This window comes from Stegostoma tigrinum, chromosome 21, assembly GCF_030684315.1.
Source record: "Stegostoma tigrinum isolate sSteTig4 chromosome 21, sSteTig4.hap1, whole genome shotgun sequence".
Lineage (NCBI taxonomy): Eukaryota > Metazoa > Chordata > Chondrichthyes > Orectolobiformes > Stegostomatidae > Stegostoma > Stegostoma tigrinum.
This window is the reverse complement of record NC_081374.1, coordinates 17,615,080-17,636,351: the sequence shown is the minus strand read 5'-3', so window position 1 is coordinate 17,636,351 and position 21,272 is coordinate 17,615,080.

Here is a 21,272-nt window from a genome sequence, read left to right as displayed (position 1 = left end):
TTTTCTGCAGAACTGAAGTATTTAGATATTTTTGTAATGAACCTGCTCGGAGATGTTATCACACACTTCCAGAGATGGTGGGATTTGAACCCGGGCTTTCTGGTTCATAGGAAGGGATGCCAGGAGAGGGAATGAGTTTAATGGGGTTTGCTTAGGCCTCCATTCAAAGGAGAAGTGGAGAGCCCTCAGTCTGTTCTGATATGGCTGGAAGTATAGAGGAATTGCCTGTTACTGACCTTAGCTCCTCTCAGAGGTCTTCCCTCAACAGTTTCCTACCTTATATATTTCCAACCTTGTCCAGCCCATTCCTACCTTCTACCTTCCCAAAATCCACAAACAGGATTTCCCTGGCATACCATCTTTCTGGCCTGTTCCCACCACACCAACCTTATTTCTTTCTGTGACAAACAAAGACAGAAATTGCTGCAAAACAGCAGATTTGACAGCAACTGTGAAAAGAAATCCAAGTTAACATTCAAGTCCAGTGACTGTTCTTCAATCTCAATTGTTACGTGCCCAATGGGATTTCATTCATTTCCAGTTTCCTGGTCGTGACTGCCTCCGCTTCAGCTTACAATGGGGAGCAAAGCACAGGGTCAGTGACCACTTTGCAGAACATCCCTACTTAGTCTGCAAGCATGACCCTGATCTTCCAGTTGTTTGTTATTTTAGGACACCACCTTGCTGCAATGCTCACATTTATGGTCCAAGCAAGCTACAGTGTTCTAGAGAAACCCACAGCAAGCTGGACCAATGGCAGATAACAAGGTGTGGAGCTGGATGAACACAACAGGCCAAGCAGCATCTCAGGAGCAGGAAAGCTGATGTTTCGGGCCTAGACCTGAAATGAAGAAGGATCTAGGCCCGAGACGTCAGCTTTCCTGCTCCTGTGATGCTGCTTGGCCTGCTGTGTTCTTCCAGCACTACACCATGTCACCTCAGATTCTCCAGCATCTGCAGTTCCTACTATCTCTGGAACAATTGCACATCATTTTCTGTTTAAGCTCTCTACTGTCTTCAGGGCTCAATACTGAGTTGAACTATCTCAGACCACAAACTCTGTTCCCCATTTATTGAACTGACCTTCACCAGCCGCAACGTCTGTTTTGTTTTGGTTTTACTTTAAACAGAGCTGAACTATGTTCTGCCATTAACACCTACACAGGACCTATCTCCCTTTCTAACTTCCATTACATTTGTAGCTGAGATCCGAAATCTCCCTCTCCCTTTAACATAACCTTTTATCTACAGTATAATCTCAGCACTTTTCCAACTCTCAATCAGACTCGAAAGGTTAACTATGTTTCTCTCCACACAGATACTGCTCTTTCTGCTGAGCCTCTCCATTACTTCCTGTTGTCGTGTTATTAACTGAAGGATAACTATTGGCCAAAACCTCAGGGATAGCTCCCCACACCCCCAGCTGTTTTTCAAAATAGTGCCATGGGACTGAATCTTTCTTGTTTTCCACAACATCTGAATTGTGCTGTGTTTTTTAAAAGGGTTTTTTTTGGGCCCAAGGCCTAATGAGTCCTGTCACCCTATTTTAGCAAATGTGGCACGTTAATGATGTGTCCCACTTTTATGGCATCTCTCATATTTGGTTCTGGCCACATATCAACCTGCACCAACGCCAGAACCACTCGCCACTCAGCAGATGTCAATCAAAGGACTGTCATCCTCATTGTGCCCTCCTCATTGACAGACAGAATTTTAATATGGCAGAGAAAGGGAAGTAGACACCGTGATTCTCCAATAGGGATGGGGAGGTCCTGGTGAAAGGGATGGTGCAAAGGAAAGGAATCATCTTCCTAGAGGATCAGTAGCATACTCTGTGCGACCAGACCCTGGCAGCCTGGCCTACGGTCATCACTCCAGTCAATGTCATCTCCAATGTGTGGTGGAATAGTCAGTAGCATTGAAAGCAGGTTAAATGTCCTTCGAGGTAATAGAGCCATTGAGATGTACTGCACAGATAAAAGCCCTCAGCCCATCAAATCCACGCTGGTCAAAAACAACCACCTAACTATTCTAATCCCTTATCCTCCAGTCTTCTTGTATGGCTTCGCATTGCTTATGCATGTTTAAATACTTCTTATGAAGGTTTCTGTCTCTACCACCCTCCACCCACATTCCTATCTCCCTCTGGGTGAGAAAGGTTTTCCTCACATCCCCTCTAAACCTTCTATCCCTGACTTTAAATCTATTGTCCTGGTCATTGATCCCTCTAGTGATGATACTAATGCTTTAAGAGGTGTATTTTATCTTTTTATGAATAAAGGTTAAGACACAAGTAAAGCCAATAAAGTAAACAGCTCATGAGGCCTTGTGTTTTAATTTTACAGCTGGAAGAGTAGAAGCGCCTGTATGGGTGGGGTCCAGTTCCCACAGAACCAGGAATTGTAGTTTTAGTTTTCGCAGATGTTAGGGATTTGGAGCTGGATGTGAAAGCTCTCATTCCTCTCTCTGTTACAGCTAAAACCTGGGGTTCTCTTCTTGCTGGTAGAAATTCATATGAGACAATCTATTTTCCTAAATTTGCCTTTGCCAAGGGTATATTTACTATACCAGAACAGATATTTAATAGTAGTTGATAAATTCATTATTTTATTGAGCATTTGAACATTGAGCAGGGATATGTAGATTAGGTGTGTTTATAGGAGAATGGGTCTGGGTAAGATGCTATGTGGGTTAGTGTGAACTTGTTGGGCTGAAGGGCCTGTTTCCACACTGTAGGAGTTCTATCATTCTATCTATCATTTTGATAGAGTTACAGCTAAGCTAGTTCTTTTATTTTCTTCTTTTATTATTTTGTCTGTATTTTACCCATAGTGTAAAAATAAATTGTGTTTTACTTAACTTTGAGTAGTTTGACTCTCAAATTAATTGAATTGCATTTGGAACACAATGCTTTCCATCAACCTTTTAAAAAATTCAATCACGTTGGTCAGACATGACCTCCCCTTAAAACCGTGCTGATTGTTCTCAACTCATTCCTGCCTCTGCAAATGCAGATTAATTCGGTCCGTCAGAATTGCTTCCAATGGCTTTCCCATCAATGAGGTTAGAATGACTGGTCTGTACTTTCCTGGTTTATCTCTTGTTTCTTCTTCAGTACTATGTTGACTGTCCTCTAGTCCTGCTGCACCTCTCAAGTGACTAGAGAGGAATCAGAAATTATTGCCAACACTATTGCTTTTTCCTCCCTCTACAACGTGGGATACATTTCATCCAACCCGAGAGATTTATCTACTTTTAAGCCGGCCAGACCACTAAGAACCTCCTCACTGTCCAAGTTAATTTCTTCAGTTGTAGCAAAGACCTTCTTCCTGATTTCTAAACTCAAACTACCCTTCTTACCAGTGAACACCAACACAAAGTATTCACTTAGAACCCTATCCACATCCTTTGGGTCCATGCACACATTACCATTGTGGCCCTTAATGAGCCCGGTACTTTTCTTGTTATCCTTTTACCTTAACGTACCTGTAAAAAACCTTAGGATTTTCCTTTATTTTACGAGCCACTATCTTTTCAGGTCCCCTTTTAGACCTCCTAATCTCCCTTTTAAGTTTCCTCTTGCACATTCCACACTCCTTGAGGCACCTGCTGTTTTGAGCCCTTGGTCTCTGCCATAAGCCTCCCTTTTCGCTTATTCCAATGCTCTATATCCCTTGATAACCAGTGTTTATAGGATTTTACGGGTCCTACCCTTTTGCTTTATTGGAACATGTTGGCCCTGTACTCTCCATATTTCCTTCTTGAATACACTGCACCATTCTGAGACAGATTTACCTAAAAGTACATGCTCCCAGCCCACTGAGTTACCTGAAAGAGGAAATAGGGCTTCAGTTTGATTCCTCATTTGAAAGAGAGAACCTCCATCAGTGCTGCACTGCCTTTTGTAATGCACTGGACAGTCAAGCTTGAACTTAATACTCTAGTCCTGGAAAAGGGTTCGCACAACATTCTGACAAAAGTCAAGCGTTTTCCCAATGATGAGTCACAGCTGATTTTAGAAAGATCACATTTTCATGTGTTTCACTTCTGTTATTTCAGACAATGGAGATGTCACTCTCCCATTATCTTCTCATCATTTACTTATCCCAGTTGAAGAGGGGCAACAACCTGGTCTCACTCCAGGTCTGTTGAGAATATCAGACCTGTGTGAAAACCTTTGTTCCAATTATAAGAAAAGGACAAATGGTACCTTAGTGAGTAGACGCAAGGCAGTATTCTTTCTCCGACTTTTGTTAGAGGCTTACTGCGTTTACAGAAAACATTGGCAGTCAGTCACTGGCACTATTGCTAATTTGTTTTCAGAATTATAGTAATTACCAACTTATTTGAAGAGACATATCTAAACAATAAAGGAAGTATTGGGTATAAAATGCTTTCTATTCTTGTTTTGACATGCTGAGCCAGTTGGGACACAAAGCAACCTGGAAATAATTGTCTGTTTACATTGTTGTAAAACATAATGTATGCCATTCCCATGGAGAATACACGTTCAGTTGCAGACTTTTCTTTCAAGGGGAATTATTTGTGGCTTTTAATTATTCTGAAATCCCTTTGCCCTTGGCTGTATGCAATGTTTCCAGCTGCACATATTTTCAAACTTTTCAATGATTAATGCCTGTAATTTGCACCACGGTTCACCTCATCTCTCTTTTTTTGCACTTCTGTTGTAAACTTGTGTTCTGAATTTCATCTGTATACTTGCTATCACTGCAAACAATCTAAAACCCAGCAGAAAGGTGCAGTGCTGAATGTTGATGTGGCAAGAGTTGTTATACTGGATTCACAATGTTATTGCTCTCGAAGAACACTCAGTCATGGATCCAATCTGTCCCAGTGCCAGCCAGGCTAGAGTAAAGACCAGATAGTAAAGATTTTTAAACAAAACAAAAGAAGATGATTTTCCTCAATAATTTTTTAAAGTTTGTTCACAGGATGTGAGCATCATTGGCCAGTCCAACATTTATTGCCCATATGCTCTCGAAGAACACTCAATCATGGATCCAATCTGTCCCAGTGCCAGCGAGGCTAGAGTAAAGACCAGATAGTAAAGATTTTTAAACAAAACAAAGGAAGATGATTTTGCTGAATAATTTTTTTAAGTTTGTTCACAGGATGTGAACATCATTGGCCAGTCCAACATTTATTGCCCATCCTTAATTTTGAGGACAATTAAGAGTCAGCAGCATTGATGTGAGCCTAGAGTCACACGTAGACCAGGTAAGCATGGCAGTTTTCCTTCCTTACAGGTCATTATTGAACTAGATGGGTTTTTAACACAGTTACATGGTCATCATTAAGCTATATCTGATTTTTATTGAATTCAAATTTCACTACCATAGAGTCATACTGCACAGAAACAAACCCTTCAGCCCAACTCGTCTGTACTGTCTAGACATCCCAATCTGACGTAGTCACATCTGCCAGCATTTGGCTCATTTCCCTCTAAACGCTTCCTCTTCACATACCCATCAAGGTGCCTCTTAAATGTTGTAATTTTACCCACATCTACCACTTTTTCTAGCAGCTCATTCCACACATGGACAGCCCTCTGAATGAAGAGGTAACAGAAGTCATGGTGGTATTCAAACCCATGTCCTCAAAACATTGGCTTGTGGCTCTGGATCACCAGTGCTGTGACATTACAATTACATGCCACCACTTCCCCAATGTACAGTGACACAACTGACACATACTGAGCAGAGCTCCAAATGTTTTCACTCCAGGGATGAGGGAAAATGTTCCAACTCCTTGCTTCTCGATAAGTGCTATTGAATTCTTCACTGAAGCTGTAATTGTAGGTAGCAGTCAATCTGAATTCAATATCTTTTTTATTGAGCAAGACAAAAACAAACAAAGGATTTAGCGAAATGATTTATGTAGCCTCACTAGTTATAATGTCAGAATTCATTCCTTCTTGCTGGATCAAATGGCAATAATTATTAACTCCACTGTAATAATATCAGGACTGTAACCACTACCAGGCTTTATGAAGTAGAACCATAAGGAACAGGAAGAAACATTTTGGACCCTTGCAGATTTGGGTTCAAGTTCATGACATCCACACATCATGTGATCCAATGTCATTATGACATTGCTTCTCATGCTCACACTCAGTAACTATTCTTAAATTTATAGTTAACCCTTTACCCCACACTCCATAGACTGTTAGCTTCTTGCTGGGAAAGATCAGGCAGAATATTAGAAATGGCCAGCGCTTATTTTAATAGCAAAGAAACATGGAGGACTCTACAATGAATCCTCGGGTACAGTTATTTCAACACAATGAATAACTTTTTAAAAAGCCAAAAGAACTGTGGAAGTTGTAAATCAGGAAAAAAAACAGAAGTTGCTGGAAAAGCTCAACAGATCTGGCAGCATCTGTGAAGAAAAAAACAGAGTTAACGTTTCGGGTCTGAGTTCTGAGGAAGTCACTGGACCCAAAATGTTAACTCTGATTTTTGTTTTCTTCACAGATGTTGCCAGACCTGCTGAGCTTTTCCAGCAACTTCTGTTTTTGTTGTTGACAATGAATGACTTAAGGGGTTGGAAATTTCATGGCCCCACTTCAGGGTCAAAATGTGTGAGGAATGGTCACTGGGCTTTGATTTTAATCAAATTGGCCAATTCTTGGTCAGAAGGGGGCCTTGCTGCCCAACTAATCATAACAGATGAGCCATCATTAATGAAGGGCCAATGTTCTCCACCAAAGAAGCTGCAACTTGCTTTTGCAGGGAATAAACACAGATTCCCCAAGTCACGTGTGCTCTTTCTTCAACTTTATTAGAGTTAAAAGTATAACAGTGTCCTCTTAGTGAACTGAATGCCGTTGCACACAAGGCAACTTGCAGTCATGACCCAAGCAGGCAAGGATGGTCACAAAGCTTCTCTGGAGTGTAGGCATCCTGCTCGCTCTCAGTCTGCTGCCAGGAGGCTGCCACCAGACATCTACACTGTTTCCTCTTTTGCAAGGATCTTGAAACCTGCCACCCTGCCCCATGGCATCTCCAGTAGAGTGACTTGGGAGCAGACTAATGCTGAAAACCTGAGCCTGTGTGCCTGCCCATTCATCTCTGAGTTTGCCTCCAACAGACATAAAAATTCAGTCAACTATCTCACATGAAAATTCCAGTAGAGGAATGTGCATTACTTCAAGTGTTCTTGTTTACAGTCAGGTCAGAAATCACACACCACCATGTTTTAGTCCAATGGGTTTATTTGTAATCACCAAGCTTTCAGAGCTCTGCTCCTTCATCAGATGAAGTAAAGAGAAGCACACAGGCGCAGAACTTATAGGCAGAGTGATCAAAATACTGCATAAATAGTGTGAGTTGAGTGTCAACAGGCTTAATAACAAGTCTCTGCAGGTGATCAACACTGTCAGATGGTGTGAGTAAAGTGTTCACTATAATTGGTCACTGTTTACTTAACAAATTACAACTTGGTCAGAATTTTGTGTATATCATGAGCACTTCCACTAATTAAGACCACAAGCAAATAGACCAGCTAGCTGATTTTGTTTGAATATCAGTATAATTCTTTGCACAGACTGAGTAAATATGTAAGAAGAGGAGACAGACTTGAGATGCTATTGTGAACAAACTTGAAAAATCACACCCTGTGAAAGACGGTATAAAACTATTACCTAGAATGTTACCATAGGCAGTAAGAGCAGAAACATATATTGGATCATAGGTCAGCAGAAGTGTTAGGGATGCCCATGGCAGAGCAGCACAAAATGGCCAGTAACTGCCCTGACAAGCTCTGCAGAACATGGCTACAGTATTAGAGCATATGGGAAAACATTTGCTTAATGTAGCCTCATCTAATAGCTCTGCAAGAATTAACGTTACTGGATGAGATAGAATGTGCAGCTGCAATTTCTTACATAGACAAGAACATTTCACACTAAGTAGTTGTTTCTCTTGAATTATTTAATGAATCTGTTCCAATATTAATAGTAGGTTTTAGTTCACCTTCAGGTGATCATAGATATGGAATCTGAGGGAGTTATAGATCCATGTAATTTTGACTGGTTTGGGGAAAAGGCATTGACAAATTAACCAACTCCATTTTAAATTAATCTTGTGAACAAACAAGTGGGTGGGTGAATAAAAAAGGGGAACCAGTTTATACCTCCGCACTAGGAATCCCATCTGAAGAGGATTAATTTGGGAAAAAATGCCTGGGATCCAGTTGGAAAACGTTAGGGACTTGTTGCAGGATCCAATTATAACAAATGTTACCATCAAAGCCGTCTTATCCATCTCTTCATATTAATTGCAACTGTTTTTTGAATAAAGCGTACTGATATGTATTTCTTATGTTGCTTTATATTAGGGTCATTTTAACCTCAATGGTGAGAGGAGAAAGGAGGCAAGTGAAGGGTTAATAGTAAAGAACGATGCCAAAGCTGGACCCTGACCTTCTCACTGTTGTAGTTATCACTGAGACAGTTTGAAGAGAGAACAAATACACAACAGGTCAACCGCAGGACACTCCAGCAAAATATCTTAAGAGTATACTAACCTCCTTTTTAACTTTTGGTCTATTTTTAACTTCTGAAACTAAAGGAATCCTTGCAGAGGTGAGAAAGGTCTGTTCCATGAAACATCCATTGTTGCTCAGCTTATGGGTCAGAAGGAAGAGCACTGCTTCCCACTATGTGCACCAAGCATACTATCATAAGATATAGGAGCAACAATAGGATACTCAGCCCCTTAAACACATGTGAGCTGGGTTGACACACACTCTGTGTTGACTGTCAGCAGAGTTGCTACCCCAGTACCTCCAACACCGACCCTTCACTTTGAAGACAGTCAGACTTCACCTTCTTTATGTCTGGATCCAGCTACACAAGCTTTCCATTGTGGGGTCATGAATGGAATCAGTGCAGGCATATTCAGAATGATGCTGTTGTGTAGTGTTTTGTGTTTGTGAATATATTGTGCTGGCAACAACAGTGATGCTTTAGTCAGGGATCATAAGTTAGTCATGTGACAAATAGTGAATAACATAACTGTGAACCCATTTATAATATGAGATTGTTCTGTGGACACCTGAAACAATATTATAATAAACAAGTGTAAATAAAGAAAAAAAAGTAAATAACTTGCATTTAAACAATCCCCTTTCAAACCCCAGAGTGTTCCAACTCACTTAAGAGCCAAGGAAGCATGGTTGAAATGTTGTCACAGTTGTAATTTAGGGAGGGGGGCAGTCAACTGCCCACAGGAAAATCTTGTAAACAGCAATTATTTTGCTCATTCAGTCACAGGATATGAACATCACTGACAAGGCTTGCATTTATTTCCCATCCCTAATTCTCCTCGAGAAAGTAGTGGTGAGCTGCCTCCTTGAATTGCTACAGTTCGTGTGATCTGGGTGGAGCTGTGAAGTTATAGTTCCAAGTCAGGAAGGTGTGTGGCTTGGAGGACAATTTGCAGCTTGTGGTGGTCCCAAACATTTGTTGTCCTTGTCTTTCCAAGTGATAGAGGTCATGGGTTTAGTAGGTGCCCATCAAAACAGCCTTGGTGAGTAATTGCAAAATGATCAGCCAAGAGCTTATTGAATAGTGGGTCAGTCTAAAAGGGCCACATGGTCTGTTCCTGTTCCTTTTCCATGTTTGTAAAGGACATAGTTCACACTGGATAGTGACAAGTCTTTGAAGCTAATCAACACAAACTGTGTTCTCTCCCCTCTCTGTATTTTCACTCTAACCTTAAGCAGACTATCTTTTTGGCCAAGAATCCAAAGTTTTGACGTCTGATTCTTATCCACCTCACAGATTGGTTACTCAACGCACCAACCAATCTGCCAGTTTTGTCAGATTGTGGCGTTCAAATTAACCTCGATTGAATATCGCCAGAATGTATTTACACCATTCTTAACTGAAATCTTACACAAGAAACATGGTCCTGTCAGTTGCTGTACTGGTCACAATCATTGTGTCAAAAGCTTTTTCTAGAAGTTTGTGTGAATTTAACTCTTTGTCTGCTGCATTTAACTAACTAGCAACAACTTAGTAAGAAGTCCATCCAAAATCTCTCCTCAGTTATGTAAAGGACAAATTTGTATCGATATAGCACATTTCATGACTTCTGGAAATTCCAATGGTTTCCAACCCCAGAAGTGTTTCAAAAATGTTTCAATCAATGTTTTGAAAGTTCTGTATGACTGTGCAAACTGGCAGAGGACAAATATCCAAAACTGTCAACTCAGTGGGTTTTTGAAACATGGTAAAATTGTTGAGATGCAGGAAAACATGTACACAAGTTCCCAAAATCAGCAATGTGATAATGACCAGGTAATGTGTTATTTTTAATGATCTTGGTTGAGAGATAAGTATTGACACAGACAGTGGGGCAACCATATCAGCTCTCCCTTGCAATGGTGCCATAGCATTTTTTGGGTGGTCAGACAAGGCCTGATTTTGAAGATAGCATCTTAGACTGGGCAGCTCACCTTCAAATTTACTTAGGAGCAATAACTTAGATGTTTGACCTCAACTTTCTGACGTTAGACTTCAGCGCACAACTTTCGGCTCAGAGACAAGAATGTTGCCCCCTTGAATTATAGACAAATAGAAAAACAGCTCAAATTTTGGCAATATTAAATGATATTGCCCTAATTTCTGTTCACACACTTTGGTGTCAGATTTAGCAAAGTAGATCTAAAACAGGCATTCAGCCCATCATTTATCTATGCAGACAGCCTGATGAATGGTTCAGGAATCTGCCAAGGTCATGAGAAAATTCATCTAAGCTTTTAGACATTTTTATGTGTGGGACATTGGTCCTGCAATTGACCTTCAATGTGTCCGTGTTTTAGCACTAAGAAGAATGCAATGAGATTGAATTTCTATCAAAATTTCTTCCATATTCTGCAGTTATTTCAGACTCTCCGTTTAAACAGAGATTAGTTCCCATTGATAATTCTCATAGGTTATTTGATTCAGTGCCTTTTTGAACTCCAGAGGCAATAATTGTAATTACACAATGCAATGAGTGGAAATTAGTAATGATGTCTGAACGTAAGTAACATACGTAGTTTCAGGTCATAAAAGATTATGTAAAGCTAGAGCTCAGACATTGGACTTTGCATACTTTTCTGATAATGGAGTCAATTAACAAATGATTTCACTGGGAATTATGCCAACTGAATATCAGAAAAACTTGTGATACTGAGAAATACTTTGTCAAAACTGTACACTCATTTACTGGGCTAAATACTTGCATCATCCTTATCACCCATCTCCCCTATGCTCCATCTATGGTCTTGACCCTCCCTTTTTCTGTTATCTCTTTGGACTGTGCTCCTCTAAACCTGGCCACATAGCACCCCCATTTTTAATTGATCTTCTATTGTCAGCTACACTTTCATGAGCCTTAGTCCAAAACTGTGGAAATTCCCTTCCTGAACCTCTTGCTTCCACATCTCTTTTAAATCACTTCTTGAATCCCACCCAATGGAACCAGCTTTATTACCTCATATAGCTCAGCGTCAGAAATTGTGTTTTCTTTATAATGCGCCTGTGAAGGACCTTGGGACATTCTGTTATTGTCAAAGGGACTACATAAAAGCGAGTTTTTTTTTAATATGGAGCTAGGCACTGGGAAAATGGAATGAAAGAAGGAAACTTAGCAGATTTCCTTACCCTTGATCAAGAACAGGCTAAATGCAATTGAGTCAGCAAGACATCCACCTCCATTAAGCCATCTGCCACCTTATAAATGATTTGGCAGGTTCTATCACAGGATGATGTCTGTCACCCGAGCCAAGTTGCAGGAGCAGACTAAACTACTGAGTTGACACTTTTGGCTATTTATCATCTGCCAGTTTGCACAGTCATAAACAACTATCACACATTATTGTTCATCAGGATAAGGCCAGAATTCTTACCATTATCCACATGTCTGCCCTGTGTCAGTCTGGTTAACAAGCCACATTTTCCAATGGCAAGGTTCCATGCTTCCTGCAGCTTTATGACACCCTATAGGACTTAGAAAGATGAAAGGCTATGATAATCAGGTGAAATGCTTTAATTCCCTTATATAATATTGAATGTAAAAATATTCAGAGAAAAAAAACATGTAATTAGCCTCTAGGGAAAGGACAGCATCACCAAAACTTCTAATTCAGCCTTCTAATTCAGTCATCCACATCCATCTCCGAGATGAGTGCTGACAACCTTTTAGTTCACACTCAAGAAATTTACCCCTACGAAAAGTGAAAACATGAGCTCCCCAAATACCTTGGCTGGTTGGGAACTAGCGAGCGTGAGTAGTGAAAAAAAAAATCCAGCAATGAAGTCAAGCAAAGTAATGTTGTTATTACACTTCAGTGTTCGTCATCTGTTTTTTCTCTTTATTTTTCAATACATTAATTTTAAATAATTTCATATTCAGCAAGTAAGTTGTAATGAAATGCTGAATGTGTCTCAGTTTGATTTTGCTAAAATGGGTTGCAACTGTATCAACCCAGAGCTCTTGAGATGCCGCATTAAACAGGAATGTTGTTCAGGGTTGGAGCTTCTCTGCTCCATGTAATTCTACTCACAGGGGATTATTGGAGCGTTACCAGTGAAATCCTTCACCCTTGATTTAGTACAATCCCCGAGGAAAACATTGTCTATGTTATACACCACCAGGAGTTAATGCCAAAAATTAACTGGTGTAGATACAGAATCCTGAATGCACTCTGTGCCATCTGTTTACAAAATGAATTATAAATAAAACCAAAGAGGCTAAAAGTACTGCATGTTTAGACAGTGAACTCATATTTTACCTTTCATGCTGTCTTGTGCAGCTGAGAGTAACAATCAAATCTTCACAAGGCCATTGTGTTAATGAGATGATGCTCAGAAAGAAATGTTTTTATCAAGAAAATAATAGCCATAAATTACAAAAAGGAAGATCTTGCATTTATATAGCACCTTTTACCACCTGAAAATAATCCAATGAGCTTTGCAGCCATTGTTGTAATGGAGAAAATGTAGCAGCTAATTTCAGAACCCAGCCTCAATGGGAATGTCATAAATGACCAGATAATTTGCTTTAGGTTTGGTTGAGCAATATGCATTAGCGAGCTTGCTGTGTTCTTCAAAAGTGTCATGGACTGTCTTGTTCGCCTGACAGAGCAAACGTGGATCTCGAATTAATGTCACATCCAGCAAACAGCATGTTCAATATTCCAACACTTCTCAATGCTGCACTGGAATTTCGAAATGTTAGCTTTGGTTTCTCTCTGCAGATGCTGCCAGATTTGCTGAGTTTCTCCAGCAATTTTTGTTTTTGCCTCATTCACGACCTGGCTCAATCATTTTACCCAATTCTAGCCCCATTCTACCACCCACAATTTCTGCCAGAACCCACCACTCATCAGACATTCTCTGGGAGGCCACCATCCCTGGTGCCCAGCCCATCTTAAAAGGCTTCTGTACATCCAAAGATGTGTGAGATAGATGGATTGGCCATGCTAATTTTCCATAGTGTCTATGGATGTGCAGGCTAGGTGGATTAGCCGTGGAAATGCAAGGTTACAAAGATAGGAAAGGAGGATGGCTCTGGGTGGGATGCTCTTCTGAGAGTCTGTTGTCTCGAATGGGCTGAAGGGCTCGCTTTCACACTGTGGGGATTCTATGATTCTAAACATTGATATTCCAAACTGCCAAGCTTGATAAAGGACAATCTTTCTTAGGATGTCTAAGAAGGCAAAAGTGGTGTCTTAACTCTGGATATTTTGTTGGGTGGAGTGGACCAGAAGAGGGACATGCATTTCTTGGAGGACCAGCAGAGGACACCACAGAATAGGCAATACCAGCCTAGTCCGAGATCAATGTCTTAAGAAGGTCAATGTCCTTCTAAAATCCCTACAGTGCAGAATGAGGCCTTTTGGCCCATTGAGTCTGCACCAGTCCTCCAAAGAACGTCCCACTTGGCCCCATCACCTCACATGAGTTTTTTTTACCATGGCTAACCGAACTAACCTGCATATTCCTGGACACAATGGGACAATTTTCCCTTTTTAGCTTGACCAATATACCTAACCTGAACATTTTTGGATTGTGGGAGAAAACTGGAGCTAACCCATGCAGAAAAGGGGGAAATGTGTAAAAGCCCCACAGTCACCAGAGGGTGGAATTGAACCTGAGTCCCTGACATTATGAGGCAGTAGTCCTAACCACTGAGCCATTTTCTGCTCCAGATGAGTGCCACAGCTTTCTCTCTATCACCTCACAGTCACTGTGTCTGCCAGTGCACCCCACTACTGATCAAAGCTCTCGCTCTGCCACTGTCACATACTTTGCTAACTTACAATCCCCCCAATCTCCCACACCATTAACACCACACAGCCTCTGTGCTGTCTATTCACTCACCTGGGACAATTCACCACCTTTCAACCACCTGCACCAACACTAACAGCTGTGCTACCCACTTCCATCTCACTGGATCCCACCTTTTCTCTTATTTCAGGAGAAAACAGCACAGAACAGCAGAAGGAGCCAGCCTGGATGGAAGGGTGCCTGACATCAGACTCCTCACCTATTATGAAGAGTGAATCCTGGTCCTTGCATGAGAAGCATGAGACCACTCTTGCAAGAATACTGAGCTATCCATGCCCAGGCAAACCATTCTGTATTCCCTTCCAATTTTCCCATTAAACACACTATCAGAATTGTTCATTACACACCACCTCTAACAAACAACTGCAGGGCCTTTTCTCGCTTGTGTTTCGCAGGCACCAATAGAATTTTCATGGGCTGTGCAGAGAAATAAGCAGCTCTGCCAGAAGGCACTTTCTCAACCTCTGAGAAAGAGAGTTCAGAGGTCTCCTGCCAGCTTGGATATTGAAATATTGTTGGGAGCACCAGATTTAGACATGGTGGGAGCACAAGCTGGTGAGCACCTCTCTGCGACTGCTCCACAGTGTGGCCAAGGAAGAACTCCTCTAGGCTGGGGCTTGAATCATTTCCTATTACCTGAATGAGTAAAGGGCTGCCACAGGCTAAGCACATTCCCAGTCAGGAGAGGACCCTGTGGTGGTGGCAATCACAGACTATGTCCACATGTAGGAAAAGGAACAGCAAGCAGATGCCTGCGAAGCAATGCTCCTTATTGCCCATAAGTTGCAGGAATGCAGCTTTGCCAAGGAAATGCGGCTGCCTGTGGTGTGTGATCGTCTCACTGCTTGTATGGAGTCATTGGCAGCTGCTATGGAGAACTAGCCTATTCCGCTGTAGAATTGGAAGCCGCAAAGGACTAAGGCCAGATCTACAGCGACTAAAATTGTTAACTGGTAATAATCCCCACTAACGGCCAACTCACAGCTGCTGAGCAAGAATCTTACCTCAACAGTCAGAAATAGCAAGAACAGCAGTCAGGGTCAACTCAGTGTGGAGGTGGAACAACACAGCAGGTCAGATGGCATCAGAGGAGCAGGAAAGTTAATGTTTCAGGTTGAGACCCTTCATCACGAGCCCTGATTAAAGATTTAACAGCATTGTAGGTTTGTTTAATACATCCTCATCAGTGGTGTGAACGTTTGAACTTTTACTTATAAATTCTGTGTCTGATACTACCTCTCTCACTAACACCTGAAGAAGGACTGGGGCTCCGAAAGCTTGTATTTTCAAATAAACCTGTCAGACTATAACTTGGTGTCATGTGATTTCTGACCTTGTCCACCCCAGTCCAACACCAGCACCTACACATCATGTATTGACTCAACACTCAGAACATAGTTAAAAGATGCAGCCAGTTGTTCCTAAAAGTGAGATCAGCCTCATTGGAATTCTCACATGATTCTGCCATACTTATCACTATAGCCACATTGGTCAAGCTTCTACAAGATTTTACCATTCTGTTCTTCAACTGCTCCTTTCGATATTTTAATGGAATGGCCAGTAAATACCAAACAGCACCAAAGCACAAGGTTGGGCCAGGGTGTTAGCTCCATGAATATCCACAGGAAAGATTTGCAGTGATGGAGTGAAGATTGAGTGACTTCTGACACTGCATCTGTGTTAGGTAGAATTCCAGGGACAACACAAAAACTGGTATGTGTCTATTTGAATGACCCCAAATCCTCTGAAAGTAAATTAAGTTGGCATAAAGGATAAACAATGTGTATAAGTATTGTCCAAATATTTCATTGATCCCTCACTGCTGTTCAATTAAAGGGTATTATCTGATAATTCAATTTTGTAATGCGCATAATTTACCTTTGCCTTCCTTAGCTACAGGAAGAACGGAGGGATCTCTCTCCTTAGCTCTATCTGTTAATCTCTTCTGGGAGAGAATGCAAACAATGGCATTTTATTCAAAGAATACATTTGCAGCCCATAGGCTGAATTGCTGTGTGACTAATATTGAAAAATTCAATCATTGATAAAGTTAAAAATAAAAAAAATAAATTGATAATAATTAAATATTAAATAATATTAAAATAGTAAGATAAATAGACAAAATTCAGCAGATAATAGGAAGTGATGCAGGGGAATATTAAAAGCAGGAATATTGCATCAAAATTGTATTAAAATTACAAACAAATGCACCACTCTTACATTACAGAGACAGTATATAGAGACTTCATCATTTAATGACTACATTAAGGACCCAATCCATGCAAGGAATGGAGTTGCATCAGAACCTGAGTGTCCTGCATCTTATGAGGTTGAATTTCGTCAAAGGTCTGAGCTACCTTGATTGCTGTGGGCATGGTGGTGGTAAGTACTTATGAAATGGATTAGATTGCATAAGGGATTTTCCAAACTTGGAATTTGTGTTACGTGTGCAAGAAATTGCGTGACTTGTCCGAATCTCACCATGTAGGCTTACCCGTGGAATAGTGGCCCCAGTGGGAGAGGCACCAGAAAACTGATAGTGATTGTGAAACAACAATCTATTAAAAACGTATACATTCAGGAGGGGAGGAAATTGGGATAAACAATAGCAGTATATTGGTAAAACCGAGCCACAATGTGTTGACAAACCCAACACTGACATTTTGACGCATGGATGTGTGCTTGAGCAGGCGTGACAACTCCCATATGTCTGCAGTTAAATCCAGATACAAGTATATAATAATTAATGAACTGTCAATTAGTTCCATCCTAACTGAGGTTTTGGTTTGTGGACAAAACCTTACAGACACCATGTCAAGCAGTAAATCCTTCTTTTTAATTGGATTTCCTTAATGTATTCAAAATTGATTGAGTTCCTGAGACTAATATCTGAGATAAAGGAATTAGAAATGATATGAGGAAATGACAATAAAATCTGAATTGATTTGCTTCAGCAAATAAATTGGCAATGGTATTATTTTACTTCTTGTTCCTTTAACAAATAAATCAGAGGAATAGCATTAAGTAATTAGTGCAAGTGCTTAGGAAACCTTTTATTCTACATTCATTCATCTCTTTCCCACCTATATACTTTGTAACTCACTATTAAGTTTTTTGTGCTGTTTCTTATAGAGAATTGGTCTTAAAAAGAGTTTGTACTTATATGGCATGTTTTACAACTTACGGTTGCCTTAATGGATTCCGTGGAACAGCCAAAGGCATACGTGAGCTCTTCGCAGGCAAGAACTCATTGATCAGATGGATTAGTTAACCAAAATATAGACATTTAATGGGACTAAAATCTAATATCTTTAGAATTGCAAACCGAAATTACAATTTTGTGCTTCCCAACCACCCACATATTATCCTTGAGCCTTCTCTCCTACTCAAACACCCATTAAAACTGCTTGCAATAAATAACTGGAATGTTTGGTGCAGTTCTGCTTTCACATCAGTCTCAGTACTTACAAGGTTTAGATGGTTTACAAATTTATTGTATTGCGTTTATCTTAATGCAATTTGGAAAATATATCTTAGGCAAAGAAAAAGCAAATTGTGATGATCTGACATGACCTTCACTTTGCCCAGAATTATGACACTAGGGTACTAACCATCCCCATGGAAACCAGGATTAATGCACCTAAGTCATTCTCCAGGAATGGAACGTACAAGAGTTGGATGTTGAATAAATTCTTTCATGCACTCACTAAGAGTTGTGAAGCTTTTGTTGATCCAAAGTGGCAGCTTTGTTAAACAGCAGCCCATAACTATTTTCTAGCCAAGCTGTGTTTTTTGGCTCCTGTAAGAAAGTTTCTTAAATTTATAACTAGAATAGTTTGGTCTTTTTGGTTAATGTCTTTTACTTCTGTAAATGATGAGACATAATTTTGCATAAACAGACTAAATCCATGATTGAGAACCTTGATTTTATTCTTTGCTATAGTTAGGCCAGTGTAGAAACAATCTACTAATTTAGCTCCCAATCAGGATATATTGTCCACTGGAATGGAAACTCACTATATCTTTCAATACCTTGGACAACAAATGGATATCACACTGCCAGTCTATGCCATACAGGTTACTCAGCAGTTCATATTTATGCACAAGGGAAATTATGCATAGAAGTAAGCAATGAAATAAACTTTTAAACAATGCATTAAAACATACTAATAAATCAAATTTGCTCCCAAAGAGCTCAAAATGCATGTATACTCATATTGGCAAGTTGCATCTTACAGTCTCTTGCCATGAAACAATTTAGATAGAACAACAGCTTTCTTTTTCCTCAGTACATAATCTGTGAAACCATCTGTCACCAGTTCTACTCTTGACCTTATAATGAAGCGAAGGTTATAGATGAAACAACTGAAGGTGACTGACCTGAATACACTGCCATATATTACCCCTGCATCCATGTCCTAGGGCTATGACTAGTCTTTAACAACCATCTTACTTTGAAACAGATATGACTCCAATGACCTGAGACTTGGGTAGGCACGGCACATTGTTGTCAAATTATGTCTTGAGATCCAGTAACACTTCTCTGTATGAAAACCCTGACAAGGTCTGGGTTTGATCTGGTAAAATCTGAACTAAGTTCTAGCAAGCAGGTTATTTGGTGAATAAGTGTTATTTGATTGTAGTGATGACTCCTTCAATTGTATGATCACAATTGAAATGTGATAATTGACCTAGTTAGATTTACCTTTTGCAGAAAGGACTAAACTTGGCAGTCTTAGACCATAAGATGTATCAGCAGCAGGAGGCCATTCAATCCATTGATTCTCCTCCAACATTCAGTGAGATCATGGTTGATCAGATCATCCTCAATCCCCCTTTCCTGCCATTTCCCCAAAATCTTTGATTCCCTCACTGATTAAAAATTTGTCTATCTCAGCCTTGATATACTTAATGACCCAACCTCAACAGCTACCTGCAGTAAAGAATTCCATAGATTCAATACCCTCTTGGATTTCTCCTCATCTCTGTCTTAAAGGCAATACCCCTTAAACTGAGATTATACCTTCTGGTCCTAGACTTTCCCACAAAGTGAGACAAAATTTTCTTAGGTTGTCGAGCCAGTGTGTTTGGTTGCAGACGTTTCGTCACCCTGCTCAGTAATAATGACAGTGTGCCTCCAGTGAAGCACTGGTGTTCTATCCTGCTTACTATTATGAGCTTCAGTTTGTGGGGTGAATGGCATCACTTCTGTTTTTAAGCAATTTGTACATTGGGTCCTGTTCAGCGTGTTTGTTGATGGAGTTCCAGTTGGAATGCAGGGCCTCCAGGAGATCTTTGCCATATTTGACTTGAGCTATTATGGATGTGCTATCCCAGTTGAATTTGTGTCCTTCTTTGTCCATGTGTATTAAGACCAATGAGAATTGGTCTTGTTTCTTGGTGGTTAATTGGTGTTCATGTATTTTTATCGACAGTTTTCTTCAAGTTTGGCCTATGTAATGTTTCTTACAGTCCTTGCATGGTATTTTGTACATTAGATTAGTTTTATTTGTTGTGGGTATGGGATCCTTTACATTCACCAGTAGCTGTTTCAGGGGGGTTGTTGGTTTGTGGGCTACCTGACACCTAGGCATCTGCGTAGTCTTGTGGTCGTCTCTGATATATGGTAGGGTGAATAGTGTATCTGGCTATGTTGTGTCTTCTTATGTTCTGTCGCGGATGTATTGGGGGATTGTGCTTTTTGCATATCCATTCCTTCTAAAAACTCGACTCCAAGAAATTTACTCCAATTCTCCTTAACTTCCCAGTCTGGTGCTTAAGACTTCCAAAACTCTTTCTAGCTCTGCAAGGATTCCATTGTGAATATCTTCCGCCAACTTTGAGAAATACCTGTCACTCTATAATTCCACATGAATTATTGGTTTTCATCCTGAGCTTGGGTCCTGTACACAATTCCTTTGTAGTGTCCCACAAAAGTACGTTTTGTAACTGGCTCGCTTCACACACAGGCCATCACCTCACAGTCTGTTCCCAGATTGATGGCCCCATAGACTGCAACACAGCAATGAAATATTGAAACAAAAGAATCTGACACAGCTTCATGGTAACAGGACTTATAGGGTCTGTTCTCAGACAGGAGTGCAAGTCAATTATTTTTAACTTTGCCCGAGATCTGAAAAGTATATGGATACTTTAAATCCTTCCCTTATTTAGCAGTGACTTTCAAACCATTCTCCAATAATGCCAGACAGACCACCTCCTCAATAGATAAAAAAATTAAACAATGAGAATCTCAGTCATTATCAGCTCACACAGAGGCTTCACAAAATAACATGACCCTTCCCTTTGAACTCAATTACCCTAAGACTGTTTGTTAGTCCTTCGGTCCACCCATTCTTAACTCTACATTTAAAAATCGTAATTTAAAATTTACATCAATCTTCCAATATTCACATTTATAACAGCTGAAACAGGGAAAACAGGCAAAGAAGAATAGCTATCGGTCATCCAGGAGCCTGGAAAGGCAAATTTCATTACCAGCACTATGTTCAAGCATAGGGTTTGTACTACAGATATAGTAAAATACCTATTCAACAACACCAGCACCTCCTGACAGAAAGTTGGAGCAATTGTCAGGATCTTCAGTTTTAAAAACAGGTATTAAGACAATAAGGCATTTGGGACAACTTCAGCACATTCCTCCATCAACAGCCATGATTAAATGGCTGTGTGGACTGGATGGGCCGAACAGCCTTACTTCCACTCCTATGCCTTATGGTCTAACATTGAAAATCTTGTTGAGTATTCTGAGAAATGTTGCCTTTCTTATATGATTTCCATACATAATTCTCCTCCAGGTTAAAGTGAGCACATTCTTGAAGGTCTATGGTCAATATCTTATGAGACACACCCAATGCATTTAAGTAGTCCATAGTTTTGCCCACAGTGA